The 15,587-nt window shown below is 34.6% G+C and overlaps 1 protein-coding gene and 1 long non-coding RNA gene across 2 annotated transcripts in view; one reads left to right on the top strand and one right to left on the bottom strand.

Annotated features, from left to right (window-relative positions):
* The first annotated feature begins 8,596 nt into the window (after window positions 1-8,596).
* The window catches only part of LOC135122364 (uncharacterized), a 63,684-nt gene continuing 56,693 nt past the window's right edge, over window positions 8,597-15,587 (top strand). Inside the window, exon 1 of the mRNA XM_064046554.1 lies at window positions 8,597-8,790. The gene's annotated coding sequence lies outside the window, so the exon portion shown is untranslated. The remainder of the gene's footprint in view (window positions 8,791-15,587) is intronic.
* Window positions 11,486-13,670, bottom strand: LOC135122394 (uncharacterized). Its single transcript, XR_010279369.1, has 2 exons — window positions 13,485-13,670; window positions 11,486-13,018 (listed from the first exon to the last, which is right to left on the bottom strand). It is a non-coding gene; the product is annotated as an uncharacterized LOC135122394 (long non-coding RNA).

Here is a 15,587-nt window from a genome sequence, read left to right as displayed (position 1 = left end):
TCCGATTTCTGTATTTTGCTAAATATTATCTTTATTTTTAGAGATGAAGCGGTTTTGTGTACCACGTATTTGGTGTACGTCAACGGCAACATTTGAATCATATTTGAAAATAAAAAAAACTTTGTTTTTGGTCCAACTAAAAAAAAATCTAAATTAACGACAGAAGCTCGTCAGGGCATCTACCATCAGTTTCTTCTTGAAATAAGTATAAACAGAAAGATTAAGCACAGAGGCATGCATTCTGCGGCTATAGGATATTTGGTTTCAACGAAAACTTAACCGAATTTGACATGGAGAATAATTTTCAAAATTTTATAGTAACTAAGATTTCTCACCTCGTTTTTTACCAAAACGCAGAATTAGAAATGGTGACAATCAGTCCCGTGTGAGGTCAATGAATTCAATAAATTTGTAATTAGGTTAATGGATAGGTTTACAGCGAGCTACCTGAAAACCAAATTCTGCCTAAGTGATTTAAGTCGCAATGCTGTTAGCGTATACAAATCATATAGGTACGTTTACGTCTACTATGTAAGATGGACTGATCTAAAGGTGGTACAGGACAGGCTAAGGTGAGTAGCTTATCTTATTGCTGGTGTAAATGTAGCTAACATCACTAACATCCTCTACTTCATGATAACATAACACTAGAAGAGCAACTCCGCTTGCGTGGATTTCGCAATTAGGACACATCATTTTTCATCCTGTTCACTTCCCCCTCTCCAGTAAACTCGTGTAACTTAAAAAATCACGGGACTACCACAAACCTTTATCCCCTATTTTATCCCTTTAGGGGTGGAATTTCCAAAAATACTTTCTTAGTGGGTGCTTAGTAGCAGTAGTTAGTCTGTCAGTCAAGGCCAGTGATTGGAACAATTACTTACTTTTAAAAAGTAATGAATTACAATTACTGTTTGCACTTTGAAAAATTTGATAAAGACACAATTTTAGATATTTGTTGTATGGGTCCAAAGGGTCAAGAAAAAACGTGTTAGAATGAAAAAGGCAGTGAGTGATTTATTTTACTAACGCATCTGTTACATATATTCACATCAGTAAATAAAATAAAACAAATACCTAAATACTTCACGCAAGAGGACTATATTCATAATTTAAATTCAGTAATAACAGACATTCAAAATTTTCGTCAGCTAAGGCATGACGTTTTGTTTTAAAAACATCCACGCCAAAACTAAACATCTTTTCCACTGCGGCGCTAGATGGAATTGTTGTGGGACAACATGTTACATATTTTGCCAAAAATTGAAGAGCCGATTCTTTTGCGCCTAATTTCATTCCACTCTAGCTACAAATAATTAATAATTTAAACAAAAATTTGCATTGGTGGGAGATTTAAAAATATGTATCTTATTGCGTACGTGTAAATGTATCATAAATATTAGTCCACCGATAATTACCTGCAGACGCAAATCTGTTAATCTTTAATAAAATGAATATTCCTAAATACTTAGAAGGGGGTTACAAGATAATGTAAACTTGTACTTGGTGTTGTGACTTACAGATTAAATTTAGAAAACCTTAGAGGGTGGATACTCTCATAAAATTTTATTGTCAGATTCTGAAGGGTTTAAAAGGACGCGGGCTCTATCGGTTACCTGTTATAGATTTGAGTGGACCAGAAAAATGGCTAAAGTTTGTTTAACTAATTGAATTTGAAAATTTAAAATTGATCCATAAGTAGCGAAAACCAAATAATTTCACACTCATCACAATTTTAACGCGTTGTAGTTTTTTTTTTTTGACAACAAAATTTAAAAAATGGAAAAGCAGTTGGGTAGGGTTTTTTACGCTCATGTCAACGGTGTAAAGTTTATTACAATCGGACGTATACTTTTGGTAAAAACTTGGGCAGAAGTTTATATGTATTTCCCTATGCTAAATTAGGCTTTATCTCACACTTAAAATGATGAAAAGTTTATGTATATTATGGTTACCTCGTTTCTTAACAAATTCTGTGCTAAACTCGTTTTAGAATTTACTTCCTACTGGGACTTCTCCTTGTCGGAATGAACGAGGTATAAAAATCCCAGAAGGTCAGGCGAGGTCAAGAAAACGATTCGTAGAGAAAAACAAAACAATATTTTTGAGCATTTGGGTTAAAATAATTGCAAAAAGTAGGTAATCGTAAAAGTAACTGAATTACTCAAAAAAAGTAATTTGTTGCAATTACTCATTACCTACACTTTTTAAAAGTAATGCATTACAATTACTCATTACTTGAAATACAATTGAATTACAGTAATGAATTACTTCCAACCACTGGTCACGACTACGGTGGTCGGAGGACAAACACTATTATTATATATTAAAATTATTAGAATGTATTACTGTATTACCAAACGTTCTTTTATTTTGTAAAATTAAAATAACTGACACGGAATTCTAAAGAAGTTGTGTTATAATAATCATGACCATTATTTTTAACGTGGTCTTGGATATCCTCAATTAATGACTAGAAGTTATTGCTTGCTATTAGAACTTATATTGTCTAATTATACACTTTTCAATATATTATAGTCCTTCTCAAAATATTCCAACAATTTTCGCTGATAGTGAGTTTGAATGATAACTCAAAATATACATATGTATTTAATATATAAGTAGTTACTTTTTTTAGGAAATCAGTCCACCAGCACTTTTTTTGGTTGGTTCTTCTAACACAATAATTCTTTTTACTGCCCTAAAACTGTTATTCTCACAATAACCTGTCTAATAATAATTTTTAGCTGACAAATCACAGTTATATGTAGAAACAATAAGGGAAACAGTACAAATAAAGAAACGTCTTAATTAAGTACTGAATGTCAAATTGTATGCTTTAATTGGGAGAATGAATAATTGTTAATAAAAACAGCTGGTATTCTTGGTTTGTCTTTAACATTGCTTCGTTCAAAAGTTGATTAATATGTGTCGCGTGACTTCTTTGATCAAGCATAGTTAAAAAATTCCACTAGTTATGCAAATTGGAGATATACTTACCGCATCATTTGTGATATATACTAAGTACTGATGTCACATAATTCCATCAAAAACATCGAGGGGGTGACCCTCTATAGAAACGCTCTTGTATTTCGAAAATAATACCCCATCTTGTCGAAGAAGTTATTACCAAGACCTCAGTAATTGACGAATTGATTATAGTTTCAAGAAGTTTCAGACAAAGTAGACCCGTTAAATTTTCTTTAATAGTGACCTAATTATGCAGTTCCTGAAAATACCTATCCATGCGTTAATTTTTTCAGGCAATTGAATTTGTCATTTTTTAAATATGCGTGGGTTTACATCATGCTAATGTGGTGAACCGGAATTTCAACCCTTAAAATAGCCCTACTGTGGCACATAGTATTTTTCCATAACGATTCTACTCTTCATTATCATGGGAACCAAAAGTCCGAACTTCCCAGTATTGTCAATTAAAATAATCTTCAAGGCAAGCGATCGCTTCCCATGGCCCCGCACAGTCACACTTCCTTCCAGGAATATTCGCCAAAATGCATTCCATGCCCAAATATGGAGAACATCTTCGCGCCCAATCAAATCACTCCAATTGCAATTAATATACAAAGTTGCATGGGAAACCTGGGGTCAAAACAAACACTTCCGATCAAGGTCAATAAGTCTGACGAATGCGTTATCATTCTGGGTGGTCCGATGCCAATTAATTATGGGAAATGCACTTTTACAAACACTCGCCGCCGTTTCCGGCGACAAAATTGCGAGAAATGCATTTTTTTGTTACATCTTCTTCGCTATTCCCACGCTTGAAAACCCTATAAAAACGTCTCGATTAGAAATAAAATTCAATTCGATTCCGATTCAGTCTCGCGTGCGGATGGGCCTGCTTCCTAGTCTAATCGTGATACCCAACTTCCGGCCGCTGTGCTAGTGGCAAGTGCGAAAGTGCATCTTCCAAGCCAACTTTCTTCAGCTGTTGCAGTGGCGCTTCGTCCCTTCCGATCTTCCACCGAGCCGCTAACTCGACGACATGTAAGTCCCACTGACCTAGTTACGGCATGCCCTATTCTGTCCTTGCGGAGACCGGGTTATTGGTCATTATCGGCATCTCGGAGTAATTTTAACGCATCATCAGGATGAATCTCGCTCATCAAGTGATTGACTCCCCTTATCAAACCAGATTCTTTCGACTGTATTCGGAACCCCCCTGCCGTATCAGAGGAGTTTGCCCTATAGGGCACTGCCCACGTTTTTATCTCATTCACGCATTCAATCCCGTGAACCAGCACTCCTCCGCCGTCAAGGAATACGTTCCCAACACTGGCAGCCCTATCCTTTAGAAAGGGTTGTAATTATATCACTTAACCCCCCCCCCCCCCCAAATATCGAGCCATGACCTAGGAAAGCGCCAACAACCCTCTAATTCTCATATATATTATAGTTTTAATAATACGTTAAAAAGGGAACATTGCACAACCCTACCCGTTTCTTTTAACTTAGTTTAATGTTTATGTTTACTGCCCTTTTATTATTCTTTCCAATCATTCGCAATATTTTCTTAGTTTTAATTACGAATAAGATGTACGAGCCCTAATCTTGTTCCGTCTCGTTTACTCGTTTAAACTGTAGCATTTGTTTATTAATAGATTACCTATGGAGCGAACCGCTTCGCGTTTCACTTACCCTTCTCGCATCCCGAAACGGCCCTCACGGGCCAGGACCTAAGGGGCACCATTTTGTGACGCCCACCGGCCATAAAAACTCGGACATCAAAAATTAACATAAATTATAGAAAAGAGCCGGCAGGGCCACCACACTAATATATCTGCGGTAGACTCTTCCATTAAAATGTAGGTATTACTCTACTGTGGTATTACATTCACAGAGAGCACTGGCTGGATCGCCTTGTACTAGATGATGACCGTATGCAGTTTATAGGCAAGGCAGTGTAAGGATCCAATTCGAATTTTTAAATTTCAAACGAATTCCGCGCGCACAAGAAACGGTTAGTGAGAAGAAGGAGAGGTTGGCAACCAACCACCCCAAAGAAACAGACATGCGCAAAGCGAGGGTGATTTTGTTTCTTGTAAAACCGCCCACTTCCTTTTGATCGCTTGGAGAGAACAGACCACTTCCGTCGAGCGCTTCGAGCAACAGGTTGTATTTTTATCTGTGAGTTATTCTGTGCCTTTTGCTGTTGTTTTTGCGTTTCCAGTGTTGATCCGTTCCATTGGAAAATCTAGCAGCCCCCGTTGAGCCATTGGGTGTTCCTGACTTCTCATCGTTCTTACGACGAGGTTTTTGCGTTCCTTTTGGCGGTAAGCCGTGTCGAAATCTTCGCATCTTTGGAGAGGTATGTTTTGAACACCTGTTTCGCGGCGAGTTTCAAGCCCCGACGATGCTTCTGACCTCGTGACGCAGCGACGCGTGCGCTTGTTTTTCCACTAATCTCGTTTTTTTTTATCTTTCATTTAAAATCCATCGCAGTAGAGCTTTACAGGGAGTGATTTCTAGTTCGGGCCATGCTTTATTTAGCTATATTTGTGAAATCTGTATTTTGGATGGCGGCAAACGAGTTGTTATTCTCACCGTTCTTTGTTCAGGCAGCGGCAATTTTGAAGCGTCCATTTGTTTCTTTTAATCGAGCACATGTTTTAACTGAATCTATTGAACAAAATAACAACATTGTGGGTCATGGGGGGACGTGCCTTTTATTCCTTGATTTAGCCCATCGTTTATACAACGCCACAGGATTCATCGTATTTTTGCATCGCATATTTTCGACGCCTATTATTTGGAATGACGAATTCGTCCAACGCCATTTTGCAACTGCAGCTTGTCTGCCATGTTTGTTTATGTGTTTTGTTTGGGGAAATGTATGTGTAATAATGGCCCACAATGCAGCTAAATAATTTCACGTTTGAATTTTAACCAATAACTTGACTGGACACGAATTAATATTAATCACATGTAAATCTGTTAACTTTACAATCTTTCACCTCATGCAATTTGTCTTTGTCTCACAATTTTAGCTTCAGTAATTTTCTTTGCTGTATAATTTGAATTGAACGTAAATTTCCATGCTCTGCAGTTCTGACTTAACATGATATTTAATTTGTACAAGCTTATTTCACACCAGATCTTTATTTTATAAATCTTTGCTAAGTTTTGCTCATGTAAATATTTTGTTGATGAATATTTCTATCATGTAAATTATCTGATGTCCAAATTTAATCTCAATTAAGAATTATTTGTTGACTGAATTTCCGTAAGAGAGTATGGCGAATTTAAATGTTGTTTATTGCTCTTTGTTGAAACTTTAACACTTGTTCGGTTGTCATTTAATATTAGAGTCATAGAGTTTGAACATTTAAATAGAATTGAAGGTATATAACACAATAACACGTAGTGTCGGCGATGGGCGCAGTTCCTAGTTGCGGTAGCGGAATGTATCGCGCTGTCCGCACAAGATGTGCAGGCTTTGAACAAGATTTCAGTGGGAACGGTCTTGACGACGAGGTAGTAGTTGACCAGACTTCACCGCTAGTTTTAGGCCGAAACGGCCTGCTTGGACGGCATGTTCGTCATGGAGGGGTGCTGTCTGGCAGGCTTGCTGTAGATAGAATCACCGTCGCGGGGGAAACCAGCCCAGACCGGGAGCTCCAAACTTCGCTCACGCTACAACACCCCCTCTGGGTATTTTGCTGTGCTCATAAATGAAATTGCTATATTTTGTTCTATGTTTGTTCGATCGCCACACTCTCATAATGATTCGGGTTCTGCCATCCAATTTACATATGTGTAGGTCTTGTGTTTGTTCGGTTTTCATATGTGTATGTCTGTCAATTCGCGAGTGTTCTTCGTTCATATATCTTAAGGTGTTTGACATGTAATATGTCGGTGAATAAAACCCCAGGGGGTTTTGGGGAATGAAGACCGATGATGCCTTGGCCCTGCGGACTCGCCAGAAGGGCAAATCGAGCGTCTGTCGTTCTTCGTTTCTTTTTCCTCCTTAGGAAGGCTCCTAATTTTGTCTATTATTTCTTGCGCTCTCGACAGTGTATGCACTTGTATGAAAGAACGTCTTCCCGCCACTTTTCAAAACAAAAAAAAAACACACACAACGTAGGTTCTCATTTGTTAGACGATCACAGCCAAGGCCAAACTTTGAATTTTTGAATTTTTCGCGGGCCTTTCAAACTGTTTCAAGGTCAAATTTTAAGGCGGGAAGTTTGGGTTATCACAGCAGTTTCGCAATGTAGTTTCGCAACTAATTAAATAATCTAAAAATATCACATACTGAAATGATAGCTAGAAGGGAATGTTAAGAACTCACTAAAGCCTCTACAAACTGTTACTGGAATTTTAACTTTTTCTGATACTTTAGCTCTTCTAGTCCTTTGTCTGCATATGCCCATTCTTTTAAATTTATCTAATGCTACAAATTATTTTGGAGAAATAAGATCTTCGTTCTTGGACAGAATGTACCATATTAGAACATGGTACACGTATGTTTTAAGTAGGGCATAGGGATAGCACTCCTATCTATTTCATTCAAAAAATGAAGCATAGGAACTCCTGCAAAATTTTTGTTTATTATGGTTTGTGATTTTATTGTTTTTAAGAAAGATAGAAGCACCAAAAAGGGTTTACACGTAATTCTTTAATTTTACTTCATAGCCTATTCCAAACGTTTTTTAGGTCAAAATCTAGCGTTTTCGTATAGTTTTGTATACATACTTTAGTTTGTTTGCGGAGGGTGTAGTGACAATGGTTTAAAAGTTGTGAAGGAGAGCAATATGTCGTTAATAGGTACCTATCTAATTAGAAGGTAGAGTGAGTGTTGCAATATTTTCTCGAATAAAACGAAACACAGTAAGATGTATAGTGAGAACTGAAAGATCATTATAGTTATTTATGTATTAAGGGCATAATCAGGGAGATTGTGGCACGAGGGAATGTTTAAAGCCCGACGAAGGAGGGCTTTTAATTTCCTGAGTGCCACAATCAACAATTATGCACGTGGTACATACAACGTTTTATTCTATTTTAGTTTATAAACTATTTTTAACGAAATATTGAGTATTTTCGGCAAGACTGTGTGAATTGTGCCGATGCGAATTTTAATACATAGCTGGCTATTATTTTGATGTTGTTATGGATACCACGTTGATTATTTGATAATTCGTTTTTCAAAATGTAAATTAAAGAAGCGGAAAACGTTTATTCAAACGAAAGTTTAGAAGAATTTGAAGTTGGTCAGGTAACGATTTGATAAAATATTATTTTTCCAACTTAAGAAAAACGTTGAATATCGAAGCGTGTTTGAATAATTAATTGATTAGTGTAAATGAACAATCAATTGTTGCTTAGCAATTTTTGACAGATTTGTGCTAAAAAGGCCAATTTAAGCCCGCATTTGGGTGCTTATAAATAAGATTATGGTTCTAAAATAGAATAAAAATAGTTTATTTAAAACCTATCCGGTTTATGTGACAGTATGTTGTTATAATGTTTTAAAAATTAGTTATTATTTTGAATATCGTTTCCAATATTGTTACTGAAAGGCGCATGCGTTAATGTATAGTTGGTTGTCTAAGACACCTATTGCGAATACTACCTTTTGTCTTTCCCACATTTGTTATATTACCTGGTCATAGCATTATTCGTTGTTTTGTATTGTGATTGACCTACCAACATTATTAGTGTTTCCAGTTCGTGAATGTTAGCTATAAAACCCGCCTTACATTTCTTAATAATCTGTGTTTTCTTTTACATGACGTTCAAGAGTTAGCTGCCATAATTTTCGGTTAGGTAAGTCGTTAAACATTTAGATATTTTGTATTTGATATTTTAAAGTATGTATGTAAATATAGGACATCGATTTCTAAAACCGTGTTAGTTGCAGTAACAATAATAAACAATTTATATTAGGCAATGGAATGCTTGCATTATTTATCACACCAAAGGTGTCTATTTTTGTTATATTTATTTGTTGACTTTTTATAATTGGTGCTATTGCTAACGCAAATGAGTCATGCTCTATAGTTATTTGCAAATTGCATATAACATTGAATTTAATTTTTAATATTTTCCAATTTTACCTCTGTTGTTATAAAATAAAAAAAATGGTCGAAGTTTATTTCGACAGAAATTCCCTCGCTTTTTTGAAAAATTCTAAAAGTAGATTTTGCTTTGTTTGTTTTGGGATAACTAGAGACGGCAAAAACATTTGCATGAGTATTCTAAATTATTGGGCATATTGAACCCAAACTTGTACAGATATGTTTTTTATTGATTTTATGTTCAATTAGGTAATTTTTATTTCCATATTTTGCTTGCACCTGTATATAACGGCATATTGCACATAGTTGCAACTGTATATTTTTGGTTTTTGCTGCATATAAATGCATATTTTATAAGTAATTCCCATTCTTTGCCTTTTATTTTTATTGCTGAAAGATTTTTTGCTTGGCGCTTGAATAGGTCAGGTAGTGAACTCAAGTGTATCAATTGGACAATGTGTTTATTCTGGTCGTTAAAAAGAGATTTTTCAACAGTTGGTAAACAAAGAAATTTGGTTATTTTTCGCTTTTTTTTCTTTTCTTCAATAAAAAGTTTACTTTGTTAATCTGTTTACCTCTTGAACGTCCGGCCATACGAGTTTATTAGTGGAAACAGATTCACTGTTTGCTATCTTTTACACTAGGTCTTGTGTCAAAATGAAACTGCAAGTGAATTTTAAAACACATACAAAATAATCTAAATGAAACGCATGAACCGAATGAACGAAATTGTAATAAAAACGAATTCTTTTTTAAAAAACTGATTTATCTAAATATTGTCGTGTAAAGTTCGGCGAAAGATACACGGTTTTGATATTTTACAGTGGCTCCAGTAAATCCGCTTCTCTTGTAAGAGTAACAAATAAAAATTATTTCAATACGGCATGTTACCTACTAACTGGCCTAACGTCTGTATAATGTGTTATTAGTGTTATTACCTAGAGTTTCTCACTGAATAAAAATATATTGGATGATAAGCAACAACATTTTCTTGTAGAAAATTAAAACAAATCTTATTGTAATTAAAATACATATTAACAATTTGTATTTATGTATTAAAAAATTCCATTGTAAAGAAGTACCTAAATGACGTAAATAAACCAGAAAAGCATAAACGTCTTTTTGTATCACAAATCATCTTTCAGTAATTTTTCATCAACGAGTTGTCGACATAACCCGGAATCATAAAATGTGAAGGAAACACTTGTTTTTGAATTGATACGGCGTATTTTAGTACATATTTCACCCGTTTTTTAAGGCCTATTGTAGTGCATATAGGTAAGCTTTATCTTTAGTGCATATCTGCCCGACTCTAGTGATAATCTCTATAAAGTAAAAACCAACGGCATAAATAACGCGCCCGCAGCTCCTCCGCCGTGGGGGGCAAAATGCAACGGAATGTGCAAATTGCACAAGGACGGATTATCAAAAAACATTTAAAGCAGGTAACTAACAGGAAAAAATAAATGCCCTCTTAGCAGTAGAAAACAAAACAAAATTTGACAACAATCGGTCCAGCAAGCTTTCTTTCGATGTATAAAGAAGCACTTGAAAATGCTAGTTTATACATTTGAAGAATGTCACGCAAAAATTTGTTTGATTTGAACATTTTGAATGAGTTGGTCGCTTTAAAACGGGACTAAAATTATTGGTTCAGCCGCAGTCGAACAGAATGTTCTGAATATTATTACGAATGTCATTAAAATTTTTATTAAATAAAGACGGGCGTATTCTCACCTTGTCAAGAAAATGGGGTGACTCGTTCTAAATTTGATCAATAAAAAATTCTTATGACGTCATAAACATAGATAATACACAGTGCGAGAGAAAAAAAGAAAAACAAAAAAACGAACGGCCAAGTTTGGAATCGAACGCGGGACGGCCGGTCCACGTTCAGCTGAGCTCTTACCCGCTGCGCCACAATCTGTATGTCGTACGCTAATGATAAACTCTTATTATGCCATCCAAATGTTTTTGTGAAAATTTGGACGGTTAAGGAAAAACTCAATGCGGATGCGTACACCACACGTATAGGAAATACATTGTTGTATAACATTACATCATACAAACATAGAATTTTTTGAAGTGACGTCATCAAATTGTTGGTGAGGATGATTAGCAAAATTTTGATTTGCATTTAACCATCTACATGATACTTCTATTATACTATATACAAAATTTGACAACAATCGGTCCAGCAGTTTTGGAGATTAATAAAAATGGATACAGACACCGGACAGACGGAAACAGGAGATACTTTTTTCGTACTATAGCGGTCATGAAACGTCGAAAAAACATAAAAGTGGCCATTCGTCCGGTGGACTCGATTACTATATATCCTTAGCTTACGCTCGGGAAGCAATAAACATCAGGACCTTCTAAGATTCCTTCAAAATCTTTCAAAAATAAAACACTTGGTCCTCCGAAGAGTAAAAAAAAGGTAATTACTAAAAGTTATTTATTAAAAGAAGTATATAAAACATAATATCTGTTATATATCATTTCAGAATGCTCGAGCTCCATGGAATATTTTTCATTTTTGATGTCTTTCTGAAAAGGGAAATATGCTTTACATAAATAACACCATATTATTATTTTGTCCCTCCTTAATATCTATATTTGCCTCGAAATAACTAAAATGGAAAGTCCATGGTTCATCAGCCGAGCATTTGGATGATTTTAAACTCAGCACAGAGGGCTTCCAAGACTTCTTTGTTGAATTTGGTTTGCTTTGGTTGACTCTAAACTTGGGCTGTTTATTCTCATCTCCTTTGCCTCCCTCAGAATTTTGTTGTAAGTGTTCATCGTAATAATAATAATTTCATTAAAAATAAATGAAAAAATGACTTAATATAGAAATAATTAACAGGTTATAAAATTCTACCAGTGTTGGTCATAGAACTCCTCCCACTTCTTCATCTCTTCATTAAAATGATCAAGCATCGCCTGATTGTAATCGTTTGTGTAGATTTCCGGAAAACCATTCCGTATGCTTGAGCCATAGTGACACTGTTCCCAAAGATTGGTCAAAGTTATTTTACTTTCTTCGATTAATTTATGTAAATTATGGTCTCTGAAAGTTTCTAATCTTGCAACTTCTTTAGAAAGATGTTGCACGAGTTGCCTTTGGGTATTTTTGTTGATTGTAGGAAAGATATTTTTTCGCTGGCTGAGAAATGAAGACTGTTCCATAATTTTTCTCGCTGGTCTTTCAAACCATTAATCTCGCATTAATGGTTTGAAAGAACTGCTAGAAAAACAATTATAATAATAAGATATACTATTGACACTCAATGTTTGACATTTTGATTCGTCTGACAACTCTAGAAATTTACCCTGTTTGTTTCATCTAAATGCAGACCATAATCTTGAATGATGCAATTTCCGTTATTTTCGTATAAAATTTATTTTCTGTAGGAACGGCTCTTTGGTCTAAGGATTCTACTTTCTCTTCGGATAGCGGAGATATGACTTCTGGAAGAGTTCTAAAAGATTGTCCTAGTTTCTTCGCCAAAAGTTTTTTTATGCCCTCCAGTTCTCGTGCTTGTTTTTGTTTTTTTCTTCATACACGATTTCCAATCTGTAATACGCAAAGACTATTAAGAAAGTTATGAAAAAAGGTTTTACTCTTGCAATTTTGTTTTCAACCAGTTGTAGTTTTTACTTAGAGGCATGTCTTTGATCTGGTTTTCTTCGAACAAGTTCACATCTAATATGGATACCAGCTCCTTTCTCCTTGGTACATATGTATTTTCCTATTAAATCAATGTATTTCTCAGATATATTTTGGGCTCTAATAATCCAGCGTTCACACATCGTTTTTAATTCTTCCTGTACCAATTTGATGTGGTCTACGTTTGCTTCTTGGTCCTTGTCCACTGCAATGATAATCTCTAGCCATTGTAGTACAAATTTACTTTGGGGTGGTAATCATATCATCATGGACTATATGAAGCCATGAATAATAATCATTGAATCTAGAAAACAAATTAAATTAGTAGCATGTTTGCGCAAAACAGTTTCTTATACAGTTTTCCTTATGCTTACACTTATAATTTATAATTATAGTTATAAGTATAATTGTAACAGTTATGCTGACGGCTTAGGACCTTACATTGGCAAGCAGAACTGACTTTCTGGCACGTAAATTGATTAATTTTGCACATGAATTATTTAGAAATTTTGGCGACTTGTGGCAATATAGAAGATGTTCAGAACTACTCAGTGTATCAGTTAATACAAAAAGAGTTTCTTTTTCAGTTGCGACATAGAGTTCTAAATGACACTGATTGACATTGTAAAAAAATTCTATTGTTGTCAATATAAGATGTAACGATTATGAGTGTTATAATCATAAGACATAAGTTATAAGGATAAGTGTAAGCATAAGGAAAAATTTATAAGAAAATGTTTTGCGCAAATACGCTAGTATGTGGTTACTACCATTGTTTATACATAGATACAGTGGTTTTGAAGGACTTTTGTCACACAGGTTTTCCATTCTCTAAAATGTACAAAATATGAGTCTGTACTTGTGATTTATCATTCCATTCAAGTTCTGTCGAAACAACTTTCGACCAATGTTTTGTTTTTGTTAATGTAAAAATCTCATTCTAAATTAATCTAAGCTACACGTCAAAGTCACGCGTGCTCTTGCCTTGAGTGCACCTACAAAATATATTCAACAAAATTAAAAAAAAATACAAATTTATAATTAAATTATCATCTATTTTTCCTCTTATTTTATATGAAACATAAAAAAAAGGTTGACCATGTTTTTAAAACACAATATTGCCAATTGAAATTTTAAAACTACAACCAACTGGAATCATTTCCAAGGAGAATGTGGAAAACTGATAGTTACTAGGACCCGGTTTATAGAAAGCGAATTAAAGTTAATTCGCGATTAACTTTTAATTGAGACCCGTTGTTAGGTAGCGTGTCTGTTAAAGTAACCGAGGATTAAATATTTAATTCGCTTTCTATAAACCGACCCTAGATTTTTTAAAACAGCATATATTGATACATGTTGTACCGACAACCTACTTAGAACGTTTTCAAAACTAGTGTTCAACCAAATTAAAAAATACTATATCAAAACATAGCGGTTGTTTCACTTCTTAAATATTTTGTGCCTTTATGCCTGATGACATATTTTCATATTCTATCCTCCAAATACTTTTGTCTAAGCCATCACTGGATTTGTCATGGATTAACTTCTGCCATAGTATTAACGCTCTTTAAATAATATACTTGTTACTTTTAGCTAGTTCAACTATGATTTCTTTCATATCGTCTTTTGTTATAGTTGCGTAATCTGTACTTTAGCAAAACCCACGTTTGTGATTTTTTGCAGAATTTCGAATTTATCAAAAACAAAAAGCGTGCCAATAATTGGTACAGAATTATCCATATCCATTATATTATCTATAATGTAGCTGTGAACTGAGTTAAGTAATACAATAGCCAGCTTGACTTATAAGGATGGTTTGGCTTAAGCCGCTTAATATTTCTTACCATTGTACTACTGTCCGCCTCGTTATTGTCAATAAAATTTTTATAGGGTACAACGATATTTCGTAAACTATACAAGGTGGATAAAAAAATTAATGAATCAGTCAATTTCTTTTATTGATTAAATCAAGAATTGCAAAACTGAATACTTTGAAATCTTGCAAACGTTTTAAAGTTATTGTAAACTTTATGTATATCCTAATTATAAGTCAAAACTTTTTTTAATTGACAGTTGCAGTATTACTAAAATTTTTGACATGTTATTTAAGAGTTTCTATTAAGTGAAATAAATATTTAATTCGAACTAAAGTTTAATAATGTGCGATTAACGCGTGAATATGAACAACTGCTTGGTGGAATTTGATCTCGTGGTTGATAAATTTCGTGGTTAAATTAATGACGTGATTATGTGCTTGTATAAATCGGGTCTAAATCATTTAAATATCACAAAAATTATGCCACGTGACTGTTGGTCCTTCAAATAAAATAACATGATAATTTACAGAGGACGGTAAGCACCTTTAGCCTTAAAGACAAAAAAATATAAATAGATTTGAAAGTGAAAACTATTGCTGAGACATCTGAAAGATCGACTGCAGTTCAAATTTTAGACACTGGTGAGCAACATAAGTCCTGATTCCAAGAGGTTCTGAAAACAAAATGTTGAGTCTATGCTTAATCGATACGATTGCATAAAAAGTCATTGAGGTGTCAAAACCTTTACGTTTAAATTCAATTTTTGACAACCAGAGGGAAATAGGTAAAGAGTTGAAAAAATACTAAGCATGACCATAGAATAAACAGATGGATACATTAGCGTACATTCGCATCTGTGGTCAGCGACGCTAATTGCCAATAGCGACGCCTGATTTTGGTACCATCGGGGACACGGAAAACTGGGCAGAGCTGTCACACAATTGTCAAAATTTCTAAACCAAGCCTTAGCTATTCATAACCATGCTTTTAATGTTTGGCGTATTTCTCATTTTGACATTGACAAAGTCGAAATTTTATTAAATTTGATTCAATTAT

The sequence above is a fragment of the Zophobas morio genome, unplaced genomic scaffold (assembly GCF_036711695.1).
Source record: "Zophobas morio isolate AGI-343-1 ecotype UQ-CSIRO unplaced genomic scaffold, CSIRO_AGI_Zmor_V1 ptg000005l, whole genome shotgun sequence".
NCBI lineage: Eukaryota > Metazoa > Arthropoda > Insecta > Coleoptera > Tenebrionidae > Zophobas > Zophobas morio.
This window is presented reverse-complemented; position numbering and strand designations above follow the sequence as displayed.